Consider the following 17,480-nt stretch of genomic DNA (forward strand, 5'->3'; position numbering starts at 1 on the left):
GAGCACACGTACACACTGTGACTATAACTACCTCAAGTGATATAGACCCAGAAAACAGAACAAGACAAGATTTGGTGAAATGAGATTTGTCTCTCCAGCGACCTAGAGGAAGGATTGTGAGAATTTTCTACTGTGGACTTCTCATGTCCTACATCACCAGATGGTCAACGCCAAAATCAGATTGATTATATTCTTTGCAGCCAAAGATGGAGAAGCTCTATACAGTCAACAAAAACAAGACCAGAGCTGACTGTGGCTCAGACCATGAACTCCTTATTGCCAAATTCAGGCTGAAGTTGAAGAAAGTAGGGAAAACCACTAGACCATTCAGGTATTACCTAAATCAAATCCCTTATGATTATACAGTGGAAATGAGAAATAGATTTAAGGGCCTAGATCTGATAGATAGAGTGCCTGATGAACTATGGAATGAGGTTCGTGACATTGTACAGGAGACAGGGATCAAGACCATTCCCATAGAAAAGAAATGCAAAAAAGCAAAATGGCTGTCTGGGGAGGCCTTACAAATAGCTGTGAAAAGAAGAGAAGCGAAAAGCAAAGGAGAAAAGGAAAGATATAAACATCTGAATGCAGAGTTCCAAAGAATAGCAAGAAGAGATAAGAAAGCCTTCCTCAGCGATCAATGCAAAGAAATAGAGGAAAACAACAGAATGGGAAAGACTAGGGATCTCTTCAAGAAAATCAGAGATACCAAGGGAACATTTCATGCAAAGATGAGCTCGATAAAGGACAGAAATGGTATGGACCTAACAGAAGCAGAAGATATTAAGAAGAGATGGCAAGAATACACAGAAGAACTGTACAAAAAAGATCTTCACGACCCAGATAATCATGATGGTGTGATCACTCAGAGCCAGACATCCTGGAATGTGAAGTCAAGTGGGCCTTAGAAAGCATCACTATGAACAAAGCTAGTGGAGATGATGGAATTCCAGTTGAGCTATTCCAAATCCTGAAAGATGATGCTGTGAAAGTGCTGCACTCAATATGCCAGTAAATTTGGAAAACTCAGCAGTGGCCACAGGACTGGAAAAGGGCAGTTTTCATTCCAATCCCAAAGAAATGTAATGCCAAAGAATGCTCAAACTACCGCACAATTGCACTCATCTCACACACTAGTAAAGTAATGCTCAAAATTCTCCAAGCCAGGCTTCAGCAATATGTGAACCGTGAACTTCCTGATGTTCAAGCTGGTTTTAGAAAAGGCAGAGGAACCAGAGATCAAATTGCCAACATCCTCTGGATCATGGAAAAAGCAAGAGACTTCCAGAAAAACATCTATTTCTGCTTTATTGACTATGCCAAAGCCTTTGACTGTGTGGATCACAATAAACTGTGGAAAATTCTGAAGGAGATGGGAATATCAGAACACCTGATGTGCCTCTTGAGAAATCTGTATGCAGGTCAGGAAGCAACAGTTAGAACTGGACATGGAACAACAGACTGGTTCCAAATAGGAAAAGGAGTTCGTCAAGGCTGTATATTGTCACCCTGTTTATTTAACTTATATGCAGAGTACATCATGAGAAATGCTGGACTGGAAGAAACACAAACTGGAATCAAGATTGCTGGGAGAAATATCAATCACCTCAGATATGCAGATGACACCACCCTTATGGCAGAAAGTGAAGAGGAACTAAAAAGCCTCTTGATGAAAGTGAAAGTGGAGAGTGAAAAAGTTGGCTTAAAGCTCAACATTCAGAAAACAAAGATCATGGCATCCGGTCCCCACTTCATGGGAAATAGATGGGGAAACAGTGGAAACAGTGTCAGACTTTATTTTTCTGGGCTCCAAAATCACTACAGATGGTGACTGCAGCCATGAAATTAAAAGACGCTTACTCCTTGTAAGGAAAGTTATGACCAACCTAGATAGCATATTCAAAAGCAGAGACATTACTTTGCCAACAAAAGTTCGTCTAGTCAAGGCTATGGTTTTTCCTGTGGTCATGTATGGATGTGAGAGTTGGACTGTGAAGAGGGCTGAGTGCCGAAGAATTGATGTTTTTGAACTGTGGTGTTAGAGAAGACTCTTGTGAGTCCCTTGGACTGCAAGGAGATCCAACCAGTCCATTCTGAAGGAGATCAGCCCTGGGATTTCTTTGGAAGGAATGATGCTAAAGCTGAAACTCCAGTACTTTGGCCACCTCATGCAAAGAGTTGACTCATTGGAAAAGACTCTGATGCTGGGAGGGATTGGGGGCAGGAGGAGAAGGGGATGACAGAGGATGAGATGGCTGGATGGCATCACTGACTCGATGAACATGAGTCTGAGTGAACTCCAGGAGTTGGTGATTGACAGGGAGGCCTGGCGTGCTGCGATTCATGGGGTCGCAAAGAGTCGGACATGACTGAGCAACTGATCTGATCTGATCTGATCTGATCTGATCTGATGTCCCTATTGCACATGACTTTAGATCTTGTTTATCTTCATCCTTCCTGAGAACATCCAGAATGCCCAAAGAATGGCTGCCAATCCACAAGAATGATCCTCCTTCTTCCCATCTAAATTTGGTAGATGGGATGAGAAGGATGGAACAGTGCTTGGAAAAGGGAGGAAGTCCTTGGAAAATAAGTAATGACAAGCAAACAAGGGGATGAGAACTTAACCACTGACTTTGGAAGCCTGGGAAAATATCACAAATAAACCCAGGCATGGCTTTGGATGAGGTAGTAACCATCCTGGACAACCATGTTTGCATCAGAAGTTATTTGAGGCTGTGACATAGAGACTTCAGAAAGAAGTTGCTTATAAAATAAAGCTCTTATCTCTTTCTCATAGCAGTCTTGGATTTAACAGTCCAGGTTTGGTCATATCTCTGCTTCATGTAGACATATAAAGTTATGCCATCTTGTGATCCATTATCTCCTAGAGTATAACAGAGGCTGGTCACAGGCACTAGCTTTTAGACTGTAGGAAAGGGAAGGAGCTGTGTAGGAACACATTCCTGTGTCTTAAGACCTTGATACAAGGGGCATGAATCTCTTCTGTTCACATTGAGTAGGTGAGAAGATGGTAAACATTCACATCTAGCTGCAAAAAGGTCTAAGAAACACGTTGTAGCTGAGCAGTTATGTTTTCAACTATCTCTCTCTATTTATATATCCATCTATTTCTCTTTCTCCCTCCTTACAGCACCCCCAACCCAGAGTCTGTAAATCTCTTCTTAGATTTGATTTCCAGTGACCTAAAGAGTTATGGGAGCTGAGAAGAATTTAAAAAAAGATATAGATAAAAATGTTAAATATATCAGGTACTGACAGTTGCCCACATGAGTGCATGCTAAGTCACTTCAGTCATGTCTCACTCTTTGCAACTCTATGGATCATAGCCTTCCAGGCTCCTCTGTCCATAGAATTCTCCAGGCAAGAATACTGAAGTGGGTTGCCATATTCTCCTCCAGGGAATCTTCCCAACCCAGGGCTTGAACCTGAGTTTCCTGTGATTCCTGCATTGCAGGTTGATTTTTTCCTTCTGAGCCACTGGGGAAGCCCAATAGCTGCCTACCCAGTGTCTGTTTTCTTTCTTTTCTTTTTTTTTTTTAATTCTCTTCTTTTTTTTTCTTTAATAGAAAATTATTTAATTAGTATACATGTGTTCCCCATCCTGAACCCTCCTCCCTCCTCCCTCCCCACACCATCCCTCTGGGTCGTCCCAGTGCACCAGCCCCAAGCATCCAGCATCGTGCATTGAACCTGGACTGGCATCTCGTTTCATACATGACGTTTCACATGTTTCAATGCCATTCTCCCAAATCTTCCCACCCTCTCCCTCTCCCACAGAGTCCATAAGACTGTTCTATACATCAGTGTCTCTTTTGCTGTCTCGTATACAGGATTATCGTTACCATCTTTCTAAATTCCATATATATGCGTTAGTATACTGTATTTGTGTTTTTCCTTCTGGCTTACTTCACTCTGTATAATAGGCTCCAGTTTCATCCACCTCATTAGAACTGATTCAAATGTATTCTTTTTAATGGCTGAGTAATACTCCATTGTGTATATGTACCACAGCTTTCTTATCCATTCATCTGCTGACGGACATCTAGGTTGCTTCCATGTCCTGGCTATTATAAACAGTGCTGCGATGAACATTGGGGTACACGTGTCTCTTTCCCTTCTGGTTTCCTCAGTGTGTATGCCCAGCAGTGGGATTGCTGGATCATAAGGCAGTTCTATTTCCAGTTTTTTAAGGAATCTCCACACTGTTCTCCATAGTGGCTGTACTAGTTTGCATTCCCACCAACAGTGTAAGAGGGTTCCCTTTTCTCCACACCCTCTCCAGCATTTATTATTTGTAGACTTTTGGACCACAGCCATTCTGACTGGTGTGAAATGGTACCTCATAATGGTTTTGATTTGCATTTCTCTGATAATGAGTGATGTTGAGCATCTTTTCATGTGTTTGTTAGCCATCTGTATGTCTTCTTTGGAGAAATGTCTATTTAGATCTTTGGCCCATTTTTTGATTGGGTCATTTATTTTTCTGGAGTTGAGCTGTAGGAGTTGCTTGTATATTTTTGAGATTAGTTGTTTGTCGGTTGCTTCATTTGCTATTATTTTCTCCCATTCTGAAGGCTGTCTTTTCACCTTGCTAATAGTTTCCTTTGATGTGCAGAAGCTTTTAAGTTTAATTAGGACCCATTTGTTTATTTTTACTTTTATTTCCAATATTCTGGGAGGTGGCTCATAGAGGATCCTGCTGTGATGTATGTCAGAGAGTGTTTTGCCTATGTTCTCCTCTAGGAGTTTTATAGTTTCTGGTCTTACGTTGAGATCTTTAATCCATTTTGAGTTTATTTTTGTATATGGTGTTAGAAAGTGTTCTAGTTTCATTCTTTTACAAGTGGTTGACCAGATTTCCCAGCACCACTTGTTAAAGAGATTGTCTTTAATCCATTGTATATTCTTGCCTCCTTTGTCAAAGATAAGGTGTCCATATGTGCGTGAATTTATCTCTGGGCTTTCTATTTTGTTCCATTGATCTATATTTCTGTCTTTGTTCCAGTACCATACTGTCTTGATAACTGTGGCTTTGTAGTAGAGCCTGAAGTCAGGTAGGTTGATTCCTCCAGTTCCATTTTTCTTTCTCAAGATCGCTTTCTCAAGATCGCTAATCAATGATTATAGTAAAGTTGCAGGATATAAAATCAACACACAGAAATCCCTTGCATTCCTATACACTAATAATGAGAAAACAGAAAGAGAAATTAAGGAAACAATTCCATTCACCATTGCAACAAAAAGAATAAAATACTTAGGAATATATCTACCTAAAGAAACTAAAGACCTATATATATAAAACTATAAAACACTGGTGAAAGAAATCAAAGAGGACACTAATAGATGGAGAAATATACCATGTACATGGATTGGAAGAATCAATATAGTGAAAATGAGTATACTACCCAAAGCAATTTATAGATTCAATGCAATCCCTATCAAGCTACCAACAGTATTCTTCACAGAGCTAGAACAAATAATTTCACAATTTGTATGGAAATACAAAAAACCTCGAATAGCCAGTGTCTGTTTTCTTTCCATCGTTTTGAAGAAAATTCTAACTCTCCCAACTATAATAAAGGCAATTGCTGGAGTGTATTCTATTACATTCTCAATGTAGTATATTCTACTACATTTTACAAGAGAACTACATTGTCCTGTAGTCCAAGGATCCAAGGTTGTTATGAGATGCAGTCTAGCCAATGAGACATAAGTGATGCCTTTCTGGGAGTCTTTGTCTTCCTCTTTTTCTTTTATTCTTCTTTTGGCTTACTATACAGATGCATCAATGTGCTGCTAGGAGGAGCAGCCATCCTAACCAGAGACGACTAAAGTGAGGATGAAAGCCAAAATGTCCAGGATGGTAGAGCCGAAAGATGGAAACTTGGTGGTCTATTGTGTTTTTTTACTACTTATATAAATCTTTTTGTGTTTAAGCCCATGTATGGCATACACTGTATTACTGGCAGTTCAATGGGTTTCTAAGAAATGGGAAGAGTGAGCAGAAAGAGAAAGAGAGAAATTGAGAGGGAGGGAGAAGTTTCCTTTCTACTTACCTCCATCTTCATGTATATGTGTGTATATGTATATATATATATATATATATATATATATATATAGATAAAAAGCATAGATATCAGTAAGCCTCTGATGGACATTTTCCATTTTACTCCACAGATCCATTTTTCATCCTTCATCCTTCATAGCCATCCTGGTGCCTTGGGTGGCTATCCATATGGACTGTGTCAAGAATTTCCTTTCCCTCCATTTCTCCAGTGGGTTTTGCTAGTAGAAGACATTGGCAAGAGATCTGGAGAGCAGGAGGAAAGTCAGGTCAGGATATTTATTCTTCACCTTCTCTGTGGTGCTCCTCAACTAAAGGCCACACTCCTCTCAGATGGCCCTCTCCCCACAGCTCACTTTCTTGGTTCCTATAACCACTTCCTCCCCCATCTGATCAGGCTGGGGTGTCAGGTGGTGATGGATCCCTGTTCTGCTCTTTGGTCCTTTTCCTAAACTCTGCCCATATTTTTGCAAACAATTATTTTATGATTTCTCCTTAAATTACCCAGTCTGAAAGTGCCATTTGATTTCTGCCTGGATCCTGGCTGACCCATTTCTGGAGAGTGGGATTAGAGCCCTGCTTCCAGGATTAGAGTCACATGGAAGGAGCAAGCCCTAGTGGTAGAGACAACCTTTGGGAACTTCCTGTACACCAAAGCAGCTCAGTTTTATCCTGTAACAGTAGGTTGAGAAAGACTTGGAAGATAAGAAAGAGAGATTAGAGAACAGAATCTGAAGACAAAGAGGCAGAGTCCGGCAATGAGGAGATACCATTACTTCTGTGCCTCACTTCACTCATCTATAAAGTGGGATAATAATGATACTTGTCTCATAAAATTACAATCAGGATTAAATGAAATATACGTGTAAAACGCAAGAGTTCCTGGGACTTTATAAATAATCAATAGCTATAATGGTAATAATGTGTGTGTGTGTTAGTTGCTTAGTCATGTCCAACTGTTGGTGATCCCATCAACTGTAACCCACCAGGCTCCTCTGTCCATGGAATTCTCCAAGAAAGAATACTGGAATGGGTTGCCATTTCCTACTCCAGTGGATCTTCCCAACCTAGGGATCGAACCTGGGTCTCCTGCATTGTAGGCGGGTTCTTTACCATCTGAGCCACCAGGAAAGTCCCAACAGTAATAATAACTATTCTTAAATACCAAGGACCAGACAAGATGCTGGTTGCTTCGGGGGATTTCTGAGTGGACAAATGAAATCAAGGACAATTTTTGCTGTTCTAATGAAGAATCTGACTTCATATTTTGATATATTGACTGTTGACAGCTTTGAGCCTTACCTCCTCCTCTTCCCCTTCAGCCTCACACTAGGACAAGCTGATAAGAAAGCCTGGGTATTCACCTTTTTGGTTCCAGTCAAACCATAAGCCCCTGCTACATGGGGATTCCTTGCCCAGCCCCACAGTACAACCCAGGCCATTCTCATTTCTTTTTTATTTCAGTCTCACTTGGGAAGCCTGTCCTGTTCTCCCCAGACACCTCAATCATGTAAATAATAAGCCTTTTTGTACCCTTTTGGTGTGTGTATGTATGTGTCTGTGTGTATGTGGCAGCATCAGTACCAATATCAGAACCAAACCAGCTTTGGGTGAGAATCCATCCATCTCTGCAGATGACATAGTAGCTTTCCATTCAAAACATCTTGGCACTAAAAGCTTCAACACCACTTGCTGGTATGGAAAACACCAAGACAGATTCAGAAGAAAAAGCTGAATAAAAATGGTGTTTCAGTCACAGCCTGGCAGCTGGTCTGGCTCTCTGGGAAGAGTTCTCACCACTGGCCCACTACCCGGCTTCAGGCCCACCTTGGGGCAAGAGGAGGAAAACCTTGAACTGACTGAACTCATTTTTCTTCCTGTAATGAATGGGCATCTTCCTACAATAGAAAACAAGCTGAAAATGGAATTCTATCTCTTTGCCGTCTTGAATTGTAAACCGAGACTCACACCCGCTGTAGCAGGTTACCTGACACTTTATCACTGAGCAGGGCGCCGTCTTGCCAGCCTGAGTGCACTCCCAACCGGGCAGAGCAGAGTGGGAGCCAGACAAGGAGGAGGCCTCAACAGTGCCCAAAGGCTGAGCACTCAATTCTAAATGGTGCAGCTTCACTTTCACCTCCTTCTCTAGACCTCCAAATTGAGGTCCACTGCCTGGGTGCCTCTTCCGTCTTTATCAAGCCCTTCCAGTGAGCATGCCTGTCCACTGATTCTTGGCTACCAGCAGTTTCCTTTTCCTCCTTTATGTCTTATTTCTCTTTCTTGGTAAGTTATGGTATGGGGAGGGAGGAGGGAGGAGGAGGGTTCAGGATAGGGAACACGTGTATACCTGTGGTGGATTCATGTTGATATATGGCAAAACCAATACAATATTGTAAAGTTAAAAAAAAAAAGAATTAAAAAAAATTTAAAAAAGAAAAAGAAAAAAAAAAAGTATTCTGACATATGCTTAATGTGGACGGCCCACTTTTGGGTATGGCTTAGCCCAGAAGACTACTGTAGATAGACATGAGAGTCACTAGAGAAATTCTAAAAATTCCAGCTGCTGGGAGCCCATCTCAAACATGTAATATGAGAGTTTGCTGACTTGGGACAGATAGGGATAGATGAGGTAGGTTAGGTAACTGTTTAAAAGAAGTTACCCAGCTGATTCCAGTGATGATCTGGTATAAACATATTGAGCAGATTAATTTTGTGACTTTGGATTATATTGGTCCAGGGACTCTTGACTCAAGGATATTATAATCCCACCATTTGCAAATTGCCCTGCCATTAGCATGAGTTGTTAGTATGGAATTACTCAGCTTCGTTAAAAATATGTTAAAGAATTAAGTCATCCATACAGAGAAATTCCACTCAGCAGAATAACTTTGATGTAGCTGAAGGAAACTTCTCATAGTTTTCTAATGTATTAGCTAAAGAGAAAGAAAATTCGGACTATCAGTCCTGGGGTTCCTGGTGGTCCAGTGGTTAAGACTCTACACTTTCAATGCAGAGGGCACAGGTTCCATCCCTGATCAGGGAACTAAGAGCTCACATGTCACAGCCAAAAAAAACAAGCAACAGTTATCAGTCTTTTATCCATTTCCTACTAAATATTATTGGTATGAATAAGTAGTACAAAAGAAAATGATAGTGGTTGAAACTACACATGATAAAATTTGTTGTAGACGAAAATCTGGCCAAAGAATCATGCCTTTGTGCTCATTTTGAAACATGCAGATGTTAAACAGGGAAAAATTAGACTTGGCAGAAGTAATCAACACTAAATAAAACTGCCAACAACTACACTGGCATATGTTAAAATTTATTATTGTCTAAAATTGACAGAAGAACCCAATTTTTTGACTAAGTTTAGGTATGAATAATTTGACCTGAGACAATTGGATTTGGTACAAATAATAGCTATAAAAGAAAACTTGCAATTGCAGAAACTATAATCAGTAAAAATTTGATATGAGCAATAAGAAGAAAAAACCACATTGGATAACATTTTCATTTAAACCTTATGTGGAAAATAATTGATCCCAATGAAAAGAATTTCCATAAATTAAAAATTACAATGGAAAAAAAAAGGAAATATCTTAATGCCTGGGAATAAAAATTTTATCAAAGAATTAAAGTAGCTCAATAGGAAGTAAGTCTAAAAATACTTTCTTAATGAGTATTTTTATCCATATAACCATAGTTTTGATGTAAAGCTTTTAACTCCCATACACAAGGGTCAAAGATTGTCCACAAGATCAGAAAGTCCACGGGTTTGTGGGCTGTCTCATAGATACTGAAATCCTTACCAGGTGGAAGAAGTTAACTACATGATGACCAGACGATAGCCACAACACAAGTTGCCACAATTCTGAGAAATGACCTCAGAGAAATGGGAACAAATTGACCCTGGTATTGAAGATTAACTGTACTTAAAATAATCAAGATGATGCTGATCAGACCATTGCATGACCAGTTTCAAGATAATTGTCAGCGCTCAGGAGACAAACACTTTACGGTTTTTTCCCCCTAGGTTTCTCTTTCCTTATCTAGTTTCTTACTAAGGGAACTGAACTGTAATTCTAATCTTGAAGTTGACAGAAGTAGCCATCTTTCACAATGCAAATCCCACTGTAAAAAAGAGAAATAATAACAAGTGTTGGGGAGGATATGGACAAATTGGACCTCTCTACACTGCTGGGGAGATTGTAACACAACACAGCCACTTTGGACAACAGCCTGACAGATTCCCAAAATGTTACACATAGATTACCCTGAGTGTGTGTGTGCTCAGTCGCTTCAGTTGTGTCTGACTTTTGCCACCCTATGGACTGTAGTTTGCCAGGCTCCTCTGTCCATGGGATTTTCCAGGCAAGAATGCTGGAGTGGGTTGCCATGCCCTCCTCCAGGGGATCTTCCTGACCCAGGGACTGAACCCAAGTCTCTTATGTCTCCACATTGGCAGGTGGGTTCTTTACCATTAGTGCCACCTAGGAAGCCCATAGATTACGATATGACCCAGCAAATCTGTTCCTAGGTATATACCCAAGAAAACTAAAAACGTGTCCACATAAAAACTTGTTTACAAATGTTTGTAGCAGCATTATTCATAATAGGTAAAAGTGAAAACAATCCAAGTGGCTATCACCTGATGAATGGATAAGCAAATTTGTGCTTTATCCATACAATGCAGTATTTGGGGGCAAAAAAATAAAGTACTGATTGACTACAACAGGGATGAACCTTGAAGACATTAATCTGAGTGAAAAAAGCCAGTCATAAAAGACCACATATTTTATGATTTCATTTATGTTAAATGTCCAGAATATGCAGATCTATAGAGACAGGAGGTAGACTAGTGGTCACTGAGGGCTGAAGGGTCTGAGGAGAAAATGGGAAGGAAATGCTAATGCGTACAGTTTCCTTTTGGGGTGATTGAAATACTCTAAAATTGATCATGGTGATGGTTGCACAACTCCGTGAACATACTAAAAAAACCAATGATTTGTACATTTTAAATTAGTGAATTGTATGGTATGTGAGTTATATCTCAGTTAAAAATGCAAACCTCCTCAAACGGAATCACATTCTAAAACCTTGGAAATTCAACTTTTATCTTTAGGTATCAATCTCCTCCTCTGAATAATAGGAATAATCTTAATAACTTATAAGGATGTTGAAAGAATTAATGAAGCAATATATGTGGAAGTGCTTGCATGTCATGCAGTATCCATGGTAGAAACTAACTGCCCAAGATCTGTGCTTTTCCTTCTATGGCATAGAAATGGCATGCGGAAAGAGTTGCCCAGGCAGAGACTGCAATTTCTACGGCTTCCTGCATCCAGTTATTTCATTATCTAGTTCTGAACAATATGTGTGAGCAGAAGTGATGTGTGTGGTCAAGGCGTTTAGGCAACTACTCTGTATCTCCCTCTGTTTCCTCTCCCAGCTGGGTGCTGAGCAACTGATAGGGAGGGTAGAGTCATAAGATGGGATATGCCTGTGTTTTTAAGTCCCTCTAAGGATAAAACCCACTGTCAGCCACATATACCACATTGGACTGATTGTCTCAGTGAGAAATAAGGTTATTTGGTTGAAATATTTTTATTATAGCAGCTAGAGTTACCTTCACTAGTACAAAAATTTAAGTTGGTCCTCAATAAATTTTCAACAACAAAAAGACACCTTTGTCATTTGTTAGGACCTTTGGAGTTTTAAAATAAAAGCCAGTGGAGACTGAAAGAGGACAGCTATTGAATCTGAAAAGAGGAGGACATGAATGGATGGGAAAGTGGCTTGGTACTGACTAGATTCCACCCAAAATCATACGAGGTGTTTATTGTACCATTCATTTCTCATCATTCTTTAAGGCGTAGATGCACGTCATCTACGCCTAGGGTCATGGAGAAGTCCTAGGGTCATGGAGAAGGTACCATATCAATTCTGAATTTTCTGCACTATTTGTCAACCCTAATCTCTACAGAGAGCCTACATTCAGGAGGAGGGAAACAGATAATAAGTCAAACAAATACGTAAAGTATATGAAATATTTGATAGTGATGACTGTCATGGATAAAATAAAGCAAGAAGGAAGTGTGGAAGCTCAGGAGTGGTGTTTGGTTTTAAATAAGATCATTAAGGACTATGCATAGAGAAGGTGACATCTGAACAAAGGCTTGAAAACAGTGAGGAAGCAAGCCATGACTTCCAAACATAGGGAAGAATGGTACAAAGACCCTGACAGAAACACGCCAAATGCATTGGGAAAAACAGGAAGGTTAATTTAATGCAGTTGGGGAAGGCTAGGCAACAGGAAGAGTGATAGGGAAGAGGTCAAAGAGGTAATGGAGTGGGACTAGATTGTATGGAGGCTTGGGAACTAGACAAAGAGCATAATGGGGGATCTACAGGAGATAAATGACTGCTCTTCCTGACTTCGGCAGTGAATGCTGGCATAGTGCCCCAAAGAGAGATGGGTCCATTTCCACTTTTAACAGATCTGGATTTATCGGAATATAGATATAGTCCCACAGTAGAAACCAGCAAGAACTCAGCTGGTGAATGGGATCCAAGATGCCCCATCATCCCATCCCTTATCACAACGAAGCCATGTCAGTGCTGATGCAGCCTGAGATGACGCGTGTTGTAGGAGTGAGAGGGAAGGAGGAAGTTTGAAAGTCTGACCATTCACCAGATATAGACTGTTTAATCTGGAAGAGATTAAGTTATGAGGATAGTAAAATAAAAATGCTATATATGTTTTGCACATCTTAGTTTTAGTGGATTAGATTTTAGGTTCCTTGGGCTCTGTTTGCATTTTTTTTCTTTTAATTCAGTTCAGTTGCTCAGTCGTGTCTGACTCTTGGCGACTCCATGAATTGCAGCACGCCAGGCCTCCCTGTCCATCACCAACTCCCGGAGTTCACTCAGAATCACGTCCGTCGAGTCAGTGATGCCATCCAGCCATCTCATCCTCTGTCGTCCCCTTCTCCTCCTGCCCCCAATCCCTCCCAGCATCAGAGTCTTTTCCAATGAATCAACTCTTCGCATGAGGTGGCCAAAGTACTGGAATTTCAGCTTCAGCATCATTCCTTCCAAAGAAATCCCAGGGCTGATCTCCTCCAGAATGGACTGGTTGGATCTCCTTGCAGTCTTTTAATTGGTCAGGGTTAAATTTTATTTTATTTTTATATTTATCTTTATTGAAATAGAGTTGACTTAAAATATTATATTGTTTCAAGTGTGAAATGCGCTAATTTGATATTTTTATAGATTGTACTACATGTGGATATTGGATACTGTGCTTGTGCTGCTGTGCTCAGTCATGTCCGACTCTTTGTAATCCCATATGTAGCCTGTCAGGCTCCTCTGTTCACGGAATTATTCAGGCAAGAATATTGGAAGGGGTTGCCATTTCCCCCTCCAGGGAATCTTCCAGACCAGGGATCGAAGCTGTATTTATTTCTTTTCCTGCATTACCAGGTGGGTTCTTTACCACTAGCGCCACCTGGGAAGCCCAAATACAAAGTTACTATAAAATGTTGCCTATATTTCCTGTGCTGTACTTTACATACTTATAACTTATTAATTTTATACATGGTAGTTGTATCTCTTAATCCTCTTCACCTATTTTTCCATAGAAAACATACAGATGGCCAAGAATTGCATGAAAACATGCTTAACATCAATTACTATCAGCGAAATGAAAGTCAAAACCACAATGAGATATCATCTTGGAGATATCCTGTTGGAATGACCATTATCAAAAAGAAAAGAAATAAGAGTTGGAGAGGATGTGGGAAAAAAAGAACTCTCATACATTTTTGGTGGGAATGTAAATTGAGGTATCCACAATGGAAAACTGTATGGAAATTCCCCCCCAAATTAAAAATAGGCCTATTATATGCTTTAGCAACTCATGTTTGGGTATTTATCCAAAGTAAAAAGAAAAACACTAACTTGAAAATTTATCTTCACCCCCATGTTCACTGCAGCAGCATTTACAATAGCCAGGATACGGAAGCCACATGAATGTCCGCTGATAGATGAGTGGTTAAAGATGATGTGGTATGTATACACAGTGGACTACTACTCAGCTACAAAAAGAACGAAATTTTGCCATTTGCAGTAATGAAGATGGATTTGTTTGCTTTTCTTTAATCCCTTTTTTTCTATTCTCTTATTTGACAATTTCCATTATCCTCTCTTGAAGTTTGCTGATACTTTCTTCTGCTTGTTCAAACCTGCCTTTGAACTCCTGCAGTGAGTTTTTTCATTTTGGTTACCGTACTTTCAGCTCCAGAATTTCATTTTGATCTTTTTTTAGATTTTCTGTCTCTTTAATGATATTTCCATTTTGTTCACATATCATACTTTTGAGTTTTTCTACATCTTCCTTTAGTTTTTGAGCATTTTGAGACAGTTGTTTTAAAGTTTTTGTCTTGGAGATCTGCCATGAGGTCTTTACAGAAAATTTCTGTTGATGTATCTTTTTTTTTTCCTTTAAATGAGCCACACTTCCCTACTTCTTTGTGTGCGTGTGCCTTTTTGTTGCACAGTGGACATTTGAATCTAATAATATGATAACTCTATAAATAAGATTCTCCCTCTTCCCCAGGATTTGCTGTTTTTTTTTTTTTTGCATTATTCTTTTTTTGTTTTGTTTTGTTTTTTTTAATTGTGTCAAATGTCTCTGTGCTGAGGATCAGGCTGAGTTGTAAAGATCTTCTCAGCTCTTTTCTGAGACTTTTCCTGGGTATGTATGGTCACTGTCTAATTTTTCCCGTATATACGTAGTGATTTTTGAATGTCCTCATTTTTAATGTCTGGCTTATAAAAGAGGGAAAAGTGAAAAATGAAGTGGAGGGGACAGAAAACTGGACCTTTAAATACCCTGGAATTCACTTCACCTGGAGGGATTTGCAACATTGTGTGTGGCAGCTGCCTGCCTTTCTGTCTGCCCCTCTGTGATCAGAAACAGCTATAAGTAAGCAGTGTAGATTTCCAGTATTTATAGGACAGGGTCCTTTTTTACTTCTTTGACTCCTGTAAGCTATGTACAAGTTGCTCCAGGAACACCAGCACAGCTGCCCACCATGGGGCTGGGAGTGGGGGATGGATAGCTGCTGCTATGCTAAGAGCTGAAATTGACCAAAATTAACTGTAATTTACCATTCAAGGCTTCCTCTGGAAACTGAAAGCCTTAACAGACTCCAGAGTTCAAGTACATCCAAGAGATTCTGCCAGTGCAATTGTTATTTGCATGGGGAGACAGAATCCTGGTGCCCCCTACTCCAAGTTCACAGAATCCTCTATCAATAGATGAAATCCTCCGTGTTGAATACTATGTTGATTCTCATGTGCTCTATTAGTCAGTGTTCTCAAGAGAAGGAAAACCAGTAAGACATGTATGTAAAGAGACAGAGATCTATTACAAGGAATTGCTCATGTAACAATGGAGCTTGGCAAGTTTCAAGACCTGCAGGGTGAGTGGGTGAAGCTGGAGACCCAGTAAAGCTAAGGGCTTAGTTCCAGTCTGAAGGCCAGGAGGCTCACAACTCAGGAAGGGCCAGTGTTTCAGTTCAAGTTCAAAGGCAGGAAGAAGTCAATACACTTATATATGGAGGCTTTCAGGCAGGAAGTATCCTCACTCAAGGGAGACTCAGACTTTATTCTATTCAGGTCTTCAACGACTAGATGAGGCATACTCACGTTATGGAGGGCAATCTGCTTTACTCAGTCTACCAATTTGTTAATTTCATTCAAAAAACCCTCACAGAAACACTGGATAATGTTTGATCAAGTATCTGGGCATCCCATGGTCAGCCAAATTGACACAAAAATTAACCATCACACTTCAAATACAGAAATCATATTTGGAAATGATTGGTCCCTTTAGAAAAGGTTGATAAAAACAAACCCCTAGTGACTGCATCTTCTCAATGTATTACTCAAATATCTGTGGAATATGCCCAGTACACTGTGATCCTAGCCCTGGACAAAAGAGATACTTTATGATTTTGGTGATGATGATGATGAAGTGCAAGTCACTTAAGTACTTGACAGTTAATATTTATGGAGTGAGATATTTCCTTTAATGCTGTTTTATAGGCAAGAGGGAAATGCTGCAAACATATTTTGGAAAACATACAAGTTTGTCAGGATCTTGAGTTACCCCATGCTCAGAGTGCAGGAGTAACTTATGTTAATATGGAACATTCACACTTTATATAAGCAGGACTTAGGGAAGTTTTTGGAGAAGGCAATGGCACCCCACTCCAGTACTCTTGCCTGGAAAATCCCATGGACGGAGGAGCCTGGTAGGCTGAAGTTCATGTGGTCGCTAAGAGTCGGACACAACTGAGCAACTTCACTTTTATTTTCACTTTCATGCATTGGAGAAGGAAATGGCAACCCACTCCAGTGTTCTTGCCTGGAGAATCCCAGGGACAGTAGAGCCTGATGGGCTGCTGTCTATGGGGTTGCACAGAGTCGGACATGACTGAAGCAACTTAGCAGCAGCAGGGAAGTTTCAAAATATCTGGAAACCAGTTTCAAAATAACATATTTGTATAAAGATGTTAATACTGGAATGATAAACCCCTTACAATGTCCCCAGGGAACAGTTGAGTGGACAAGGCTGGTTTAGAGGCAGCCTTTAACATAATAAAAAGTTGTTAAACTTTGTAGTCTACTGTTGCAGGAGTACTGGGCAGTAAAATCAAGAATGGACGACATCTCACATTCTTTCCACCTTGTTTAAAGCTCAAGCACTTCTTTCAATGCCAGACCAGGGAACAAAGCCTAGACCCGAGAGGGGAGCTGTGGATAGAAACATTAATCAAATTTGCTTTGAGGGAAGTTACTCACCTGGAGCACAAAACATCTGGGAACCTTGTCACAGGCCATTCTTGCTTGGTGAAGTGAAGACCAAGTGCTTGGGACACTAGTCCTTTGGCAATTACTCACTCTCCCTTTTCTCTTAATCCAGGTTGTAGAATCATATATTAGAATTGGAGACATACTTGAAGACTAATTAGTTTCTCTGTCTCTTCCGGTTCAGAATGTGGGAAGTCATTAGGGCCACATATCTCACCAAGGTAGAGCCAGTTTCAAAGCACTGTGAGTGCATGTCTTCTGAGATGTTTCTAACTGATCCTTAGAGTAGAGCAGACCTTCTTTCTCAGTCACACACATGCTATTGGTAGAAGTGATTTCACTCTTTCTTTTACGACCATGGTTTAAAAATGTAGATGATTCACACACTTCATTTACTTCTTCATTCCTCAAATACTTATTGGTATTTAGCCACTGTGGCAGGCATTGGAGATTAAAAATGATAAAAAAGTGATATCACTTCCTTTTTTATGGAAGGATCGGATCCTTC

Source organism: Bos indicus x Bos taurus, chromosome 5 (assembly GCF_003369695.1).
Source record: "Bos indicus x Bos taurus breed Angus x Brahman F1 hybrid chromosome 5, Bos_hybrid_MaternalHap_v2.0, whole genome shotgun sequence".
Lineage (NCBI taxonomy): Eukaryota > Metazoa > Chordata > Mammalia > Artiodactyla > Bovidae > Bos > Bos indicus x Bos taurus.